The following is an 18,887-nucleotide window of genomic DNA, read 5'->3' as shown; positions in this document are numbered from 1 at the left end:
ACGGTTAAGCTTCAGCTTTTGTACGATTTATTGTGATCATAATGGTCAGCATGTCCCAGAGCAATGCAGGCCACTGATGGTTGTTCTCAAAGGGCACATATAGAAGCTGGTAAATTCAATAGCTCTTCAAGGGGAGACCAGTTTCTTGTTGCCTGCTACTGTGATGAAGAGAAAGTCATGATGTGACTGAGCTCAATGGGCCATGAAAGTGAAACTGTGCTGGCTTTTCCTGTAGTGACTGACAGACTGGGAGCTACATCTGGCTGTGCAGATGTATTTGCATTGGCTTTACAGATAAGAGGACCCTAAGGTAAAGAAAATTCCACTATTTGAGAAGGATGCTGTGCAGCAATTCCATTATATTACCTTCGGGAAATGTTTTCCATTCTTCCCCTTCTGTGTAAACTGCATGCATTCTGGATTTTGTCTAATTTGATATTTCATCATGAAGACCGTATGTGAGATGGAGCTCATGCAGCGATCCCACTCTTCCATTTTTTGGGGCACATCTCAGGTTGTTTGGGCTTCTGATACACAAAGCATACTGTGAGGATTAACTACAGCGTGAGCATGGTAGGACTGCATCTAGCACTGCAATACATTTCAGTAATGCACAGCAGAGAAGCCAAGGCTGCAAAGGGAATCACCAATGCTGTTGGTGTTACTCGTCACATGCTCATGTCAGAACAAATAGAGGTTTCATACCTTTGAGCTTGAGGTCAAAGGGGTAGAGAAACGTTAATAGATTGTTTTTAATTGGATTTAAGAATTTAAATTTCTAACCTGAAATTTGTAGCATTTTTTAATTAAGATAATTTCTTCTTTTCACCCCCTCTAGCCTGGAAAAAAGAAAAAAAGCCAGCAAAAAGCTCCAGTATATTCTTGGCTGCTATTCAAAAATGAATAAACAGTTTATGAAAATAGAGTATTTGAATATGGTAACTGTGAAAAATACTAGCTATTTGGCTCAGAAAAATATGGAGTTACTGCTTTTACTCTTGTGGCTGTCATAAGTTTGAAAAAGAATATGTGTGGACAATGACAAATAGCTGACAACTTTTAACTAATCAAGGATGCCTTTTTTAAAAAAAGAAGCTTGGAATTACAGAGTTCCTTTTTAAAATGAGTAAATTATTAACAGTTTCCTTTTTATTGAAGAAGATTCTTGAGATCAGATTTGCAGAATATAGGGATACACCAGTATTGCTCTACAGGGGATATTTTTCTCTTGACATTAGAGAGAATCGATCTTCAGAGACTAAATATTCATTTAGCAGAGCTACCAAACCTTTGGCAGAAGGAAGAGGGAGCATTTGGAGCTTTGACAGAGAGAGGTCGCTGGAGGTGACTGCAGCTGCTTTCAGTTGAGTGTAGGCAGTGGGAGGGTATCTTGGAAGTGAAGAGGATCCACAAAGAGTACTTGTAGCCAGCATGTGCAGTCAGCTTAGCTTGAAAGGGAGATAAAACTGATGCGTGAAATCCAATGTACAATAACATGTTCTATCGTTCTCAGGAGAAGGGAAATGAAGACCAGGAATAGCAGTTTTCACTTATTTGCATACAGATATACATACCATTAACTGCAGTTAAACGGGGAAGTTATGAGTCGTGCTTTTATTTGCTGTAGCATGGGCATAGCTTAATGTTCACGTCATGTTAGGTTTAAGCGAGATTATATCCAACTGTCACAGTTTGTAGCTTCTATTCTATTCATATTTCCCAGGTCTGAGAGCCTGCATGTCTCCTGAGGTTATTGAGTCTGTTCACAATTTTCATGTTAGCCATATAGAGAAAATGGCATTAATTTTTTGTTTAAAGAAAAAAATCGGTCTTTTCAAACGTTTAGGAAAAAACCCATCCACAAGGCAATAAAAATTATAATGAGAAATGGCTCACTGCCAGCATCTACTCCCTGAACTGAATATACATCTTGTAGTTAGTAAGAAAATGCACAGAAAGTATCCCAAATAATTCCATATTGACGAAACTTTCCTAGGTCTTGTAGATCAGTGCCTTAGTTGGGCTTGGGGAATGAGGCTCTTTGTTACTTGCTCTTCTGTCTTCCCAAATCTGTCTTGTATAAAGATGAATTTTACTGGAAAGTCTAAGAATGCTCTGGTACAGTCTGACTCTATTCTAGTGGTTACAGCACTTCTTTGGAAGCTGTGTGTTAGTTTGGTTGCCTTCTGGTTCCAACACGCTGTGGTGGTACCAAAGGAAGGTGTCCTTTGAAAGAAAACTGTGTGCTCTGAACAGATACTAGATTTCCAAGTAAACCCCTGCTCCCGCCCCAGTGTTCTGCAGGACAAGTAGCGGCAAAGTTTCAGGCTTGCCTTTTTTCCTGAAGATTTCCTGTGGGCTGTTTGGTTCCAGCCTCTCCCTGCTCTGGAAACTGTTTGTTGTTTCTCTGTCCTGTCACCTGTGCGCAGAGATGTAAAATGGAATTGTTACAGCACTTAGTTGCTAAAGGAGCTGTATCCTTTCTGGGATACAATTCTAAAGTAACTGGCAGTCTAGGTAACATGTTTGTAAAGAATAAATATTTGTATCTTGGGATAGCTACAAGTGAAATTCACCACAGGCGTCCTCTGTAAAGAAGGAAGCAGGGAATCTTGCAGTAAAACATACTGCAGGTACATGATTAAAGGCTGGAATGAGAGAATTTCTGAAGACTGAGGGTCACGTCTACAACCGCTCTGGCAAAAATCTGTAGCCCTGTTCTGCAGGTGTGGGGATGGTGAGGATGATGTTTTGTTTCTACTGATGTTGCTTAGGAAAAATTGTTTTAGATGAAGTCTTTTAAACTAGGCACTTCACATAGATCAACTTTGTTGCTGGTCAGCTGGAATAGTTAAAGTTTGGCAAAGTAAAAAGTGACTGAAAATGAAGCCTAATAAGCATCAGGTGAATGTAATGATACGAGTGGTAATATTTGAATGTAATAATAATTACATAGTAAGAACATATTACAATATCATAACATTATGGTAATAATTTTCCCCTGTATTTCTATATGGGTGATTCCAAGCCTCAGGAGTAACAGACCCGGCAGCAGTAAGCCCAGTTCAGGTTGCACCCTTGACTAAATCTGTCTGGTACAGGTATTAGGCTTTTGCTGTTCATGTGTTTTCAGGTGAACCGCTAAGCAGCTCTGTTCGGAAGAACAATTGGGTCTGGGAAGTGAGTGAAGAAGAAGGGTGCAAGAGCCTGTTTGCTCCCCGTTGCTATGGAGACTCCTCCTCTTCCTATGCATCAGCAGAGGCACCTTGGCTGGCTTTGGCTGAGGGGCTGCTCAGATAGCACCACCGTGGTGTAGAAGAGAGGCACTGGGAAAACAGCTTGGAAATGTATGAAATGCAGTGATTTATACCTGAAAGTGCCTGGCGCTTCAGGGATACTGTGTGCTAGAGCCTTCCTCAGACATGTGCTGGGGGGTTAACTGATGTCTTTAAACACTGTGTGTGTTCATGATGCTAAACTGATCCCTATTTAGCGTGAAACTGATTGATAGCCATCATTTTACTGCCTGTAATCGCCGTGTGAACACTTCAATGACAGCTATGAACCAGAGCTGTTAAAACTAAGTGACTGGATGTTATATTTTGCTTTTCACTGAGAGTTATGTTTGCCCAAATTCCATATGGTGTATATATCACTGTTTTGAACTTAAGCGAAAGTTTAGATGCATCTAGATTTTGAGTTGGCTATTATGGCAGTAAGTTAGTATTTTGGGCATGAATGAACCCAAGTACTTAGAATTTCAAATGCATGTTAGTTCTGTCTGTTGCAGATCTCATTTATTGGCTTGCTATTTAAGCAGGCACCATGAGCACTTAAATGAGGGTTTTATTCTTTTCTGTTTGTCTTTAATAATGAATTCATTTGTGTGGTGTTGGAAAAAGTAAGTTTGCTGCTTGCTGGGAACATTTTTTAATATATAGGAAACTGTACTTTTCTGTCACTCATCCCCCCAAAGATGGTGGTAGGTGTTCAGGTGCTGCTGAATCCCGTAGGCTAATAGAAGTGGGCCTGCTGCAGCTCCATGTCCTCAGGTCCAACTGCTGCAAGGCTGAGCACACATTCCCAAGAGGCACACATACACATATGTGTGCAATACACATACATGAACATATATGCGTGAGCAGCCTCACAGACTGACACAGAAAGTAAGTTCAGCACTCATGCAAACACAGAAAGTGCCAATGGCCTCATCCTCTTCCCCTTTCTGGCTGCTCAGGATGAAAGCCCGTTAGTATAAAATACATAGGTCTATACATACATAAGCAATATGGATCCCTGTGTAGCAGCTGTTCTTAGCCATCCAGTCTAGCCAGTAGCTGGCCCAGGATCCTCGTCTCTGATTGCCTCACACACAGACACACAGCTGTGGATGGGGCTCTCCAGTGGCTGGCCCAGAACTACCTTACCGGTAGCTGACCTCCAAATCCCAAGGTCTCTCCAGCAGTTGGCTTGAATCTTCCGGTCCTCCACTAACCAACTTACAGACCCCTCTTGTCCCCCCCGGTTATCTGGCTCAGAATTATGGCTACATCATTACTTGTCTCCTAGGCATCTTACCTTACTTGCTGGCTAGTGTGGCTTGATTTTCAGTAGTGACTGCACACTAACATACACATGAATGCACAGTCTTGTCTCTTCTGTTGTTGCTGCCCTCATGTCCCATGACTTCAGTTACTGCACTTGGACCTCCATATGCACACAGACCCATGGGGTGGAGAGCCCCTCACCCACAAAAAGGGTTGGAAATTGAGTTTAAGGAGAAGATGAGATAGACTGTGCTGATCAGGTGCAGAGCATGGCCAGACAAATGTACTGACCAAGTGCCAGTTTATAGATGGCTTTTATCCCCTTCTCCATCTAGTCCCCCATATTAGTACCAGAGCACCTGGAACTCTTCTCTTTACTCACCTTCTCCTCCCTACTGTAAACATACCATGGTAAGTTTTCTACAATCCCCAAATGCTTATCCGGTGGGTCCCACAATGACTCCCATTACCTCTGGGCTAAACCCCCTGAGGTTGAAAGGAGACCTGCAGAGCCTCTCCCACCCACTCACAGATGGGGCCACCATTGGTGCATGGGGTTGAGGGTTCCCTGTGACAACCAAGGGAGGGTTTTGGCAGGGGCTCCATTCTCTGAGTAGGTTATTGAGGTTCCCACACCTGCTTTTGTGTCTCTCTGTTCCTTTGTCTTCACGAAGGCAATCTTGTAAGCTTATATTTCCTAATATAAGCTACAAAGTGCATTTCTTTTAGATAATTTGGGTATTATGATGCTCTGCAATTATACAGTATATTGTATATGTACTAGTGGGAATATCAGTGTGAAGTCATTTGCAGAGGAAAAGCAAAAGTAGATCTTATATACATCCTGTAAATACTTAAGGAAAAATTCTCAAATGCTCAAGATAATATTTTGTTTTCCTGCTGTACATCTTTTGGTCCCTGCCCTGTATTCTATCAGCCCATCATAGAATCTGTAAATGACTCTGCATTCTTGCGTGTCCAATATACGTGGTCACTAGGGCAACAACTCAACTGGAAGCTTCATTTTGAGATTTGAGACTTCTCTGTGTTATGGTTCCTATACTTCCTGTATCTGTATCTAACAAGGAAGGAGTTCTCAAAATGTTCAATGTTCTGAGAGTGGGCTAGGTACTGCTAGAAAGTTTGCAAATGGCAGAAACACCAGTGAAGAATTGTATTGTATCCCTTTTCATTTCAATCTTGATTAAATGCCATCCCTGTAGGAAGTACAGCCTCTTGCTCTCTGTTACATGCAAACCTTTGTTATTTTTAGCATTTTTAAATTAGATGTAGCAGCCGGAAGCAGGGACAAGAACTGGTGCCTTGTGTCAGCCAGCTTCCTTTGAAACATTGCAATAAGGAGAATATCCTGGATTGGAGAGCTACCTGGACAAGTGCACCCTTTGATGGTAAGGCATTAGATCAGTCAGACAATGCAAATGGCAAATGTGGTAGTAACAAAAGCAGTAGTGAAGCTGTGAAATAGTGATGGCTGGAAGAGCCCTAATTGTCTTATTCTATGCTCATGGTCTTTTGCTGTTGTTGGTGTTTGCTGGAAGATTGCCGTGGACTGCTGCTTTTTTGAATGCTGTATGAATTATGATATTCAGTGCTGTAATTTACATTCTTCTCCATCATGAATAGTCTGGCTTACTTCCTGACAGTGGTGGTCCTTTCTTCTGGTCCGGCAGTTCTCTTTGGGGAAAACAGCCTGTAATTTGGGGGGGGGGGGGGGGGAGAATGACACGACAACAGAGACTTTGTTTTTAGTCTGCTTTCTTTTCTACCACCTTTGACTTACTCTCTTGTCTGTCAAAGCAATTTCATGCAAGAACTCAACAATTTATTCCAGAAGGCTGATAAAATATGAAGTGATCTTGCTTCTTGTGTAACCTTGTATATCTTTCTCTACATACCTTGTGTAACTTTGCTTCTGCTCTGAATCAGGCAGGCGTTACTTTTGTTGTGTATCTGTATTTCTTATGGCGTAACTGGATCATTTCTCTGATACTGTAGAACAGCCAACAAACTCACTCATAAAAGGGTTTAAAATACATTTTCTATTGCTATTGCCGGAATTAATTGGAAAATGTGGAGAATATTGCACTAGGGTGCTTTTTGTTGTTGTTTTCATTTAATGTCTGTAGTTTTAATTAGTTTTATTGTATTAGGCTGTTTATTTCCCCTAGCCTTTTCAGGGGAGCATTAGCTACAACCCCTTTGGGACTGTGTCAATCTGAATCAGGTGCTCCTTTGTGCATTTTTTACTTTCCCCAACTTTTAGTTTAAATGTTTTCCTGCAGTTTAAAGGTACAGCCAGCCTGTCCTTTTACAAGTCTGTCTTGTTGCAAAAGGTACCCCATTTCTGAGCATCACCATCTCATTCATGCATTGAGACTCCAGATCTCTCTCTCCCCCTAGCATGTAGAACTCTTAGTAAGTCTCTTAGTGACAGTGGTTATGAAGGTCCTGTGCTTCAGTGTCGTGGTTGATAACCTGAATTGAGATTGCAGGACAATCCTCTGACACTTCCCTGTGTTATTGGTACTGATACAGGCAGACCATTGACCCTGTTCTTCACTTGTGAGCTACCAGGAGGTACAAGGAGGTCTGCTCCCTTTGCACTTGACGGGCAAGTTACTGTTCAGTCCTTCCTCTCCAGCATCTCAAACCCTGCTACTTCTGTGCCTAGTAAAGCAACCTGCTGCAGCTTCCTGTAGTCTGAGTCCTTTCTACTCAGTTACATCTAGTATTATCCAATATTATCCAATATCTGGGCACTCTTGCCTAGACTTACATGTTTCTTCCCTGAGACTCATGTTCCAGTCACAAGAGCTGCTGTGGTGAAGCCAAGGCTATGCAGCTGAGTTTCTGTTGGCCTGTCTGGGACCTTTTCATTTCTCTTCACTGTTCCAGTTCAGCCATTCCCATATGAGGAGGATGAGGGCCAGGAACTCCTTATATTGTACACATACACATATACACAAAAAACCTGCCCCTGAACAGGTAATCACATGTCCAGCCAGTAGCAGTATCTGTTCCTGGACTTTGACTGGCACATTGAGCTGAACTTACTTTTTTTTAAAGCTTTACCAGTTTAGCTTGTATTTTGCTTCAGTGAACTAAGATGACAGTCTTGTACTGTACTGTAGCCTTCATAAGATTCTTGTCAGTAAAGAACGATGTTGTCTATGAGATAAACTGAGGAGTGAGTGCATGCATGTGCGAGTGAGCTTGCGTAGGGAAGCAAGCTGATTCGTACCTTTGCCAGTGAAGGCTCCCAGTGCACTCCTCCGTGGTGGCTGCCCCTGTTCACCATGCTCCCCTGGTTACTTAGTTTCTGTTAGGCCTTTTGCCTGTTTTCAGCTCTGTTCCAGGTATCCTCAGCCTCCTTGTCAGGATGAGGAGACCACCTTGCAGACCTCTCTGCATGCAACCCTCTCACATCTTTACAACAGTTGCTTGTCAAACACTCAGAGCAGCCTCAGCAAATTCCAACTTACTCAAAGCATGTGGCCGAAGCACCAAAGGAAGCAGGCCAGCCCTAAGCTCGGCGCCTTGTACTTGTACTGTACAGTACCTTGTACTGTTTTGCCTCTTTCTTTGGCAAAACAGCTGTGTCACCTGCCCTCTTTGATTTGCCTTTTTTTGTTACATGTATTCCCACCACCGATTTGGAGAAATCTCCAGGAACTCGCCAACAAAGTTTTAAGTCGACAAGCAGGTATTCTTCATTGCAGCGCCGGGAGACAGGGGGGATAGCTCCTCCTAGCGCGTCTCTCTCGAAGTGCTAAATAAGCTGTCCTATAGTGGCTAAGCATACATATTCATTATTGACATGCATATTCATGAGGTTACTTATGTATTACATCATTTTTCTAGGAAGTTTCTCCCGCATGTGCACAAAAATGTGGTGGTAATGGTCTTTGGGGTTGTTTACTTCTTCCAACAATCTTCATTACTTGGCTGTTCCTTGAACTTTCGTCCTGACAGTCTTTGAAACATACGCAGTAGATAAATGCTTACACCAGCTTAATTAGTTTAGTAACACCACTGACCTAATTGAATGATTCCTCCCAGTCCTTCTACCTGTCAGTTAACTTAGCTACAGCTCATCCTGAACATCTGCTAGTTTCACTTAATCTTTATCTACACGTTCTGTTTTGCTTACCATAAATTTTGTACAAGGTTACAAGGTCCTAGAACTACGTCACCTACAGTAATTTACCTTATACAAGGATGATCACTAAGTAGAACTAATTTACTTACTTATAATAAGTTATATTTCAACCTATATTTCTGTATTTCACCATATAGAGGTAAACATTCATCCTGTTTCCTTTGGAGTGCACAAATACCCTCTGATGGCTGCATGTAACATCTGTCTTTTTTTGCAGTTATATCATGTCTGTGTCTTGTGTAGGTTAAGTCTAGGAAGCCACACGTATGTGTACAGTAAGTAAGTAACACTGTGTATATGACTCGTAGTCATCAGGAAATTATAATGGGATGTTGCCACCTACATTGCTCTTTAACACATCTGTATTTTTTGAGCACATTTTGAAAGATGTAGTCCTTTTTTTTCCTGCTCCACTCAAACATTGATGCATTAATAGAGAAAGGGAGCATTGCAAGAACATCATGTACAGGTCAGCAGAATTATTATAATACTTAAAGAAAAAGCTGCAGAACTCAATAGGGTATTACAGAAGTGCTTTTTGTTTCACTTATAAAAATTTTGATCTATTATCCTTATTTTCATCCAGTGCAGTTCTCTAGTGTTCATGCTAGATTTGGCTAAATTCAGTGCTCTATGTCTGCAATTTAATAAAAAAAAAAAAAAAAAAAAAAGAAATAAATTGCCACCACAGTCAAAATTTTCTGATTTTAACAAGCCTCTGTAATAGGACAGCAAAGACCTCCTGTTCTTTTCTTCAGTTTTTATAACACAGTCAGCAGAAGAAAAGAATCTGGTTAAAGGAGATACTAAAACGCTCATGCAGTTGACACTGCATGATGTGGTACCAGTCTGTAGAGGCTTATTTTGATTATTTCAAGCATTTAAGAAAGTAAAATTGGTTTTTGATTTTCTCTTTTTTTTTTTTTTTTTTCTTCTTGAGAGCAAATTATCCCAGAAGGCCAGCCTTCCTGTGTTGTTTTTTTTTTCTTTTTTTTTTTTTTCTTGAAGGCAGGATCCATCTGTGTACACAGTTTTGCTTTGCTAAGTAATAGTTGGTATTATTTACTTATAACATTATCTCTCATATCTTAAAGCTTTTATCTGGTGTCTTCTTATTCAGGCAATATAATAGCTAATTTATACATTATCATTTGTAAGCTGTGTTTACACACAAACTCACATTCATTTACATAGACCTGTTTTAAATTATCACTGTTATGCAGTGTTAGGACCTTTATTCAGATTAAAATGAAATTAATGTTCAAACGGTCTTTTGCACCTTGTAGTGGAGTACCACGTATCCTGTGCCAGGGTTACACTTGATCTTCCACACCTTGGGGACAAACATGCTGGCATAGTGTGCTCAGGGTGCTTGGCCATAGTAAGTGACAGGTGCTTTAACCACTTAGTTTAATCTGATAGCACAGGCACCTCCCATACAAAGATGGGCTGAGACAGTTGGGGTTGTTCAGCTGGGGAAGAGGAGGCTGCATGGAGATCTCAGAGCAGCCTTCCAGTATCTGAAGCTGGCCTACAAGGATGCCAGGGAGGGGCTCTTCAGCAGCAGCTGTAGCGATAGGACAAGGGGGAATGGCTTCAGCTTTAAACAGGGGAAGTTCAGGTTAGATGTAAAGAAGTTCTTTACTGTGAGGGTGCTGAGGCACTGGAACAGATTACCCAGAGAAGTGGTAAATGCTCCATCCCTGGCAGTGTTGAATGCCAGGTTGGATGGGGCTTTGAGCAACTTAGTCTAGTGGAAGGCATACCTGCCCATGCCAGGGAGGCTGGAACTATATGATCTTAAGGTCCTTTCCAACTCAAATGATTCTAGGCAGTGGCCAGGCTCAGACTAGTCAAGACTATGTCATTTTGCTTTCTGCCTAACAAATTTCTTCATGTCTGTAATGCCTCTAATCTCTATTGGTTTGCTTAGCTATGTCTTGAACCAGACACACAAAATTCCCCACTTTCATCTTGCTTCAGCAAAGTTATTTTTAAAATAGATTTTTATTTCCAAAGGGATTCACTGCATTGGAAGAGTCTTAATTAGAAAATCCCTGCTGGCTATTGAGTGCTTTTGGTGAAATCTGATAAATTGGGTGCTACCACTGTGTGGAATAATTCTGCCAGTACTTGGGGAGTCTTTTGAACAATTTGCTGCTGCTTAGGGGTTCCCAAAAGATTGATTATAAACTAAGACCATCACAGGAGCATGCAATTGAAAAAAATATTCTGTGGGGTTTTTTTAACTCTTGAGAATGGCAAAGCCTGTAAAGACCTGGAATGAAGACTGAAATCTGTCTTTGGATGTGGAGGTGAGTTACAAAAATTTACACTGGCCTATGGAGAAGACAGTGATCAGACTGAAGAGTTTCCTCACATCTCCTTTTCCTGTAACCTTTTGACTCTATTCTGTTGCTAAACCTCCTGAGTGCAGAAAGATGTTTCTGAGAATTGTCTTTTTGGCATGGTAACTACTGCAGCAGCAGTGTGTAATAGCAGTCACAGATACTAGTAGTGTGTTAATAGTCAGCAGGGAGTATTAAATTATAGATCTATATTGCAGCAGTACTGACCCAAGGAACATGTGCTAGAAAGTGCTATATATTTCAGTGAAGCAGTGGGGAACCTTGGCTTGATCTATATATATAGATATCAAGTATAATAGTATATAGCGTATATATAGATGTTGATCTGTATATATAGATATAAAGTATAAATGAGAGCTTTTGATTTGTTGCATTTGACACTTTTTTTTCATGTTAGGAAACCAGCTACAGAGATAACTTTTTTTTTTTTGTTTTCAGCTGTGGTAGCTATGTAGATCTTCTGTGGGATGCTTGCATGTTTTTAATGGTCTCTCTTTTAAGGAGGAGGAAAGTGGCAGAACACAATGTTTAATCTGGAAAACTGGAAAATAAAGTGACACAGGTCTGAGATCCACCTAAGAGACCTGAGACACATGCACATGTAGCACAACTGATGCCAGGACTGTGTGCCCAGGTCAGAGTTTGAATGCAGCTGCTGGAGCCATGGGCAGAGGCTGGGGGTCCGAGGAATGGCCAGCAGGGACCACTAAGGCCCTCATAGTTAGCCAGCGTGAAATTTACTTTAGCACATAATAGTATAAAGTGCACATGCAAGATTAATGTAAATACATGACATTATGCCTATGTGATGGTATTTCTGTAATCCTACTTTGAGTGTTAGTGTCAGTGGTTGGTACTTCTCTGAAGACTTTTCTGGCAGGTAGAGGATGGCCTGCTTTCTGCCTTTCTTGCCCAATCTTTCCTAGTCTACATACCCACTTAAAAAGCTAAGAAAAGGGACAGGTGTGGTAGGTAGCCTGCTGAAAATTCATTAGCCAGTGTAATCAGATGTGTAATATGCTTCTCTCTCCTTGTTCTGGTCACTTAGGCACAATAGGGAGAAAAGTATACCTTGCTCTCTGCAGCACCTTGCTCCCTCTGGTAGCTGGTGGAAGAAAGCAACTCTGTGGAGCTGTTAGCACAAGCTGCATCACCACGCCAGGGCTGAAGAGGTAATGTGTGTGCTGAGTCTTCTGCGCATGGGCAAGGAAGCCAGTGCCTGCTGTGGGGCTTGCTTTGTTACTGCTTGTCATAGTGAGGGCTGAGAGAGATTTCTGTGCTCTGTACCTAAGAAGCAAAGTCTTACACCAAGAAACAAGTGGCACAGAAGGAGCAGTGTTGTAGCAAGGTGCAGAGAGAAAGGGTCTTGGACTGGGAGAGGCTGCTTCTGCATAGAAGTATGCGCTAGAGAAAGCAGATGGGGTTGTTTTTCAGAGCCCCAAAGTATTAATGTTTCAGCAGGGAAGAGGGAGATTCCTCTATTTTGTTCTGTCTGGAACAGAAAAATTTTCCTGACTTACTGTCAGCTATTATGATGAATCACCATCTTAAGTAAATAAATCTGATGGCCTCCCTATTTTATGTGATGTTATACCAGGTCGTATGCTCTTGCATGTATTGATCTAGTTCATCCTAAAGGACTTGGTTATTTTTCATGAAGGTTTTGATAGGAAGATTTATAGGGAAGTTGGACACCAGAGCAAAATGTTTTCCAAATAGAGTAGAAAAGGTGCTCAAAAGTCTATGAATGTGACTTCGTAAGTGGCTAACCTGTTATTTGTTTGCTGCTAGTAATAAGGACAGCAGCCTGGGTTTTTTTTAATTATATATTTTTTTTAAACATCTGAATTCAGGAACTGAGTTTTGTTTTATGGGTTCAACATGGACTTCAGAACTGTAACGAAGTGTGGAGTTTGCTTTGGTTTTCCTTGCACAAATCATAGAATCATAGAATAGTTAGGGTTGGAAAGGACCTTAAGATCATCAAGTTCCAACCCTCCTGCCATGGGCAGGGACACCTCACACTAAACCATGTCACCCAAGGCTCTGTCCAGCCTGGCCTTGAACACCGCCAGGGGTGGAGCATTCACAACCTCCCTGGGCAACCCATTCCAGTGCCTCACCACCCTTGCAGTAAAGAATTTCTTCGTTATATCCAATCCAAACTTCCCCCTGTTTAAGTTTGAACCCGTTACCCCTTGTCCTATCACTACAGTCCCTAGTGCAGTGAGTAGGTGTTAGGAAACTCAGTATCATGCCTGGAGTAGTGGGACTGCTGTGTCTCATCTGTGTGGGCTTAGGCAGAGTGGAAAAGTACGGTGGTGGTTTATCATCCTTTGCATACAAAGGTTTGAAGTCATGGATGTGATTTAAGACACCAGCATCCAGACTCCTCATGGCTGTTTGAATTATAGAATGGTTTGGGTTGGAAGGGACCTTAAAGATCATCTAGTTCCAACTGCCCTGCTGTGCGCAGGGACACCTTCCACTAGACCAGGTTGCTAGACAAACTTTGTGGCGTGTTGCAGTACCGAGAGGGCTCATTTTGTAAGGTTATTCTGTTCCAGCAGATTAATGCAGTTTAGAGTGGCCTAACGCATTTTAAAAAAAAAATTTTGGCCTGCATTTTGAGTGCTGTTAAAACATGTGTCTGCACTTATATAAGTTTTTAATGATAAAAGAAATTTTGTTCTTTAGAAAACATCATTAAAGCTATAAATTTCTGAATTTTCAACTTCAGAGTAAAAGGAAAAAAAAGTTGTCTTTAATCAAGTTAGCTTATTTTCAATGTCCTATCCTTTACTCAGCCAAGTCTCTCTTGGACCAGTAAATATGGCAAGATTTTACTTTGAACGGTGCAGAGTGAAGTATAGGAGAGATTTCTCCAATATACTTCATTGTTGTATGTTCTCCTCCGTTTTTAAACTGTAGTTTTCGCTAAAGATTACAAGAGTGTAAATCAGTTTTGTCCCCAGAAAGCAATACAGAGGGCTCCAGATGATCCTGCCACTGGTACCAAACAACAAAACAATGCAATTACACTGGAGTTTTACCTCCACCTGCTCTGATTGCAGGCTGCGTGTTACTGTGTGGAGCAAGTGCAGTGATAATCCAAATAGATAAAATTAAGTTTAAAGGCAGGTGAATAAGGGTTTTTAGGTAAATGTTCTGGAAAGTGCCTGTGAAAATAGCTAAGTACTGTTATTCCATCCAGATGAACAGGTGAGCTGTACACACACTACTGTGTTAAATGCAGCATTTGTAACAATGAAAGCATCATTAGTGTCACAAAACGCTGAAGGTTTGAAGATTACTTAGTATTCACATTTGTCATTAAATCTCTTATTTTGCATTTTGTTTACTTGCATTTCAGTAAATGTAAGAAATGTCCTACCAGGTTTGTGCTAAACCAGATAAGAATGAGCCCTTGCAATTAATAATATAGATCAACGAGTACTGAACAACTCCCATGTCCAAGAGAGGTCTGGCTTCAGCTCGAAACTTCTCTTTCTCTCCTCCTCAACTTGCACTTTTGTAGCTGGTTTAATAAAAGGTGTTGCCTCCTGTACCATCTTTCCCTCTCATTACTTTGCAGAGCTGTGGTTCTTGTGGATATTTGTCATACTGAAGTGGTAATTTGAGATTAGATTTATGGTTTTTGCTTCATCCTATGAAAAAATGCAAAGACCTTGCCTGTAGAGCAATTCTAGGAAAAGTGCATTGCTACTCCAGTACAGCTTTAGTAATAGGTACTGAAAATGCATTTTTAAAAACCCTAACAATTCAAATAGCATAAAAATACAAAATTAGTAAGTAAATTGAATGAATACTGTTCATAAGTATAACACTTGGCAGAAAGAGGATGCATTCAGAGGAAAAACCAATAGCCACTAGTGTCTACTGTAGCCACCAAACACAAAATGAAAACACACTCTGTAAATCTTAATGTTTTTTAATTTATAAAGAATGCTTAAAAGCAAATAAATTACCCCAGGAATATATATATGTGGACATGCATTTCTTCATCAACATTGGTTCAGTTTCACAGCTAATGGAATTGATAGATAGTAAGTTAACAAAGCAAAAGTGAGAATAGAGGAAAGGAGATAATTTTAGTGCCAATTGCATTGCAGTTTTTATGTATTTTCAAAGCAGTATGAATCCGGTAATTGTGTTCTTGGTGTTCATCCAAATGTGATGTATGAAGGAAATAAGAATCTAACCAGATAATGCCTTCTGGTTTCTCTGTCAGGCTGCAGAGAGGATCAGAGTGGTATCTTAACACTGGTCACACCAAGGTGTAGTTAGATGATGTGAGGAGTGTCCTGTTGACACAGCCAAGGGTCTGCTGGCAGCTCAGGGTAGGTTCTTTGTTGCAGAGAGGATTAAAAGTAGTGATCAGATCAATACAGATCAACCTCTGAGTTTGTGCTTCTGGAAGGTTAACACTGTACTTTTATCCTCCCAGTAGTATTTGAACTTGGCATACGTGGCATGCATATAGGGAGCAGTCTCTTGTACTTTTCCTTTTTTTCCCATTTGTATTTCAGAGAAATAAAAATACTTTCCTCTTTTATGGGTGACATTGCTCATTAACCTGATGAGAGGGTTGAAAGAATAGAGGAAAAATCATCATCTCCTTCATTCAGTTGTTCACAGCAGGGAGAATTAAGAGATGACCTGCAAGTCCTGCTTTCCCTGTCTTTTTTAGCAGGGTCAAGAAAGCAGTAAGGTAGTGTTATGATCATGTTCATCTAAGTAAGTGCTGGGACAGCCAAATTAATTGACAGTAGCCTGCTTAAAGGATGAAAAGTGTCTTCAGGTCTCAGTTTTGCATTTTGTTTTGGTTTTAGCTTTTCTAACTAGGTTTATTGATAATGTAGGTCTCCTTGCATGTCCTACAGAAACTCCATCATCTCAGCAAAGCAAAGCAAGTTATGAAATATTTTACAACTAATTTATGAATTAAGCAGCCTAGCATCAGGGGAATGACAAAAACAAAACAAACAAACAAAAAACCCCCACCAAAAAAAAACCCACAAAACAACCAAAACCAGCACCAACCCCCAAAGCTTTCCAATTATGTCTTCTAATTTCCAAGGAATGGAAATAGTCCTTTGGGTCGTTCCACAATTCTGATGTGTGGTTTCAAAACATTGCAGAAAATAAAGGTACATGACTGCCGTTAATATTGCATTGAGCCATGTGGCAGAAATCATGGCCAAGTACATAGCCTGGAAGAGAGCTGCTTTTCTTTAAAATAAACAAAACCAAACCCAGACATGTTGTAAATTAGATACAAAATAATTGATGCATTGTTTACTTAACCATTGAAACTCAGAGAAGGTTATTGGCGTACTGGTGATATTTCCTGCTCTGTAGTGCCAGATTAAGACTCATAAGAAGGTCATGAAACAGCAATTCAACATCAGTAATTATTAATGTATGTACAACTCAAACATTAATATTGCATTAATGTTTTTTGCATTTATGTATACAGTAGATGCTCTGTGAAATATCTAACCATAATAGCTGTCAGCTACATCTATTAGCATATTTTACCGGTAAAGCTTGAGGTGATAAATTAACTTTTCCATACTTGAAATCCCAGGAGTGTTTTGTTTATTTGCTGTTGGAACACTGAGGCATGAACAAAAAACTGAATAACCCCAGTAAAAATAATTTTATAGGAATTGGGGAAGAGTTATGTTGTGCAATTATGCTTTAGGGTGCAAGTGGGACACCCTTCCTCTCATTAGTGTGCAGGTTCTGCTGTGATCTGTTGGGCTACTCACACAAGCGATGGTAGAATGAGTCAGGGTTTAACATCGTATGTCTGCGTTCCTATGTAATGATTTTTTTTGCGTCATTATAGTGCTAATTTTTGAAGTTTTTTACTGAGTAGGCTCCAGAGGCAGTTATAGACTCAGTAAAATTCTGTGGGCTTTGGGGGCTTTTCTTTCTTTACTTTCAATCTAGAACATCCACTGTTTTAATTCCAAGATTAACTTTACTGATGAAGTCTTCTTCTGCTGTCCTTTTAGAAAAGAGACTTCTTCTGAAGGCACTTCTCAAAAACTAAAGCTTTTAAAGCAGCATCATAGTTCATGGCACTCCTACAATGTTAGCACAAAGATCCAAATGGATCATGGATGCAGAGCATCCACAGATTTTTCTGTACATAGGAGTGGGTTGGCAGAAAGGGCAGGGGGTTGTACTTGTGCTAAATATTTTTCTTGGAGAGCACTGGGGTGTTGCAGTCTGTCAGTAATAATTATCTTAATGCAAAAAAAAAAAATAAATAAAAGGAATAAAAAAAAAGAAAAAAAGGGGGGGGATAAGGAAAATGGGATCACCTTTACAGAATCTGAAAGAAGTCTGTGTGCTAATTTGCTGAAATTAAGACATTTTAATGAACATTTTGGAACATAGGTAGATATATTTCCTGCTGTTATTTATGTAATTTCCAAAATATGAAAGAGAGGTTATTACAATTGTGCAATTCAAAATGACCATCACTGTGGAAGCCCTCTGTTTGCTTATGTTAAACTTGTCTTTAAAGTTTTACAGAGTGACTAATGTGTTTTTTCCCCAGTACACGTCTGGTAGCAAGCTGTTTAAAATGATTATTGCTGATGAGTTGGCTCCCACTGGAAAATCAGAGAGTTGAGGTAACCTCTCACAGTAGATTGTACTGTTATTTGAGTGCTTCCTCATTAAGCATTGCTTATGCTTGCATTGGCACTTTAACACCTGAATGGCTTATTACAATGTCTCTTAGGAAAAGAGAATTTATGTAATGCCTTTTTCTTAATTTGTTGGTTTTGTTTGTTTGTTTTTTAATAAAATGCTCTACTCAGATTGAATTGACATGAGAAAAACTCGGGTACATATTCTTTAGTTTATACTTGAGATTCTTTTATTATTTATTCTTAGTGTAAGCATACTGATGGGTTGCTTTTGGAACTTTCTCAGAGTTTGGTAACATACTTGCAGTATTTCTGTTACATGACTGTGTGCCATTTACAATACTGTTGTTTGCATTTTTTAACAATTCTGTTGGCTTTTTTTCTTCTGCAATTAATTAATCAATCATATTTTTTTAAATGAGATTTGCTTGTTTGCGATGCTAGTTTTGTATGTAGATACAAAGTTGAAGGGTTTTATCTGGATACCTTTCAGTTCCAAAGCTGAAATTGCCATAGATTTTTGGTATACTTTTTTGTTGCTACTTTGTGGAAGACAAGAGAAATTGCTGGATTGTCTCTGTTTTCTGTTTTTTTTTTCCATGTGGGGTACACAGACCCGAAATGTTTTTACCTGCTGACAGTGGATGACGCAGTACAAGAGAGGAGCAATTACACATATGTATCATTCCCACCATTGTGACATGGTAGTTTTTGTAGGAAAGCAAAAGGGTAGAAGTGAGTGAGAAATACAGGCATACAAAAACCAGCTGCTGAGATACAAATAATACACGCCTTAGTTTGTAGCAGTAAGTGGTTTGAAAGTAATAAGCAGAGGTCAAAGACACAGCAACGCATCGCAGTTATTTGTAATTTATTGCCTGTGTCACAAGAAATGTTTTATAGATGACTGCGGAGAACAGATGCAAGAACCCTGGAAAGCTTTGCTAATGAGCATGTATTTGTATGTGTGCATAGGAAAACACAGCAAGCTGTAAATGATTTAATACATCCAGTTGCTGGTTTGCCTCAGTCAAAGAAGTCACCATCTATTTGTGGTCCTCTTTGGTGGAAGAGATGGGATATGCATATATTGTTTTTCCTT

At 40.1% G+C, this 18,887-nt stretch overlaps 1 protein-coding gene across 1 annotated transcript in view; it reads left to right on the top strand.

Annotated features, from left to right (window-relative positions):
- The window catches only part of GPR176 (G protein-coupled receptor 176), a 39,441-nt gene that overhangs the window by 6,317 nt on the left and 14,237 nt on the right, over positions 1–18,887 (top strand). The gene's annotated exons all lie outside the window — the stretch shown is intronic.

Source organism: Neopsephotus bourkii, unplaced genomic scaffold, assembly GCF_033783945.1.
Source record: "Neopsephotus bourkii isolate Nb327-2 ecotype Australia unplaced genomic scaffold, CSIRO-AGI_Nbou_v1 NB_1792, whole genome shotgun sequence".
NCBI classification, from domain to species: domain Eukaryota; kingdom Metazoa; phylum Chordata; class Aves; order Psittaciformes; family Psittacidae; genus Neopsephotus; species Neopsephotus bourkii.
This window is presented reverse-complemented; position numbering and strand designations above follow the sequence as displayed.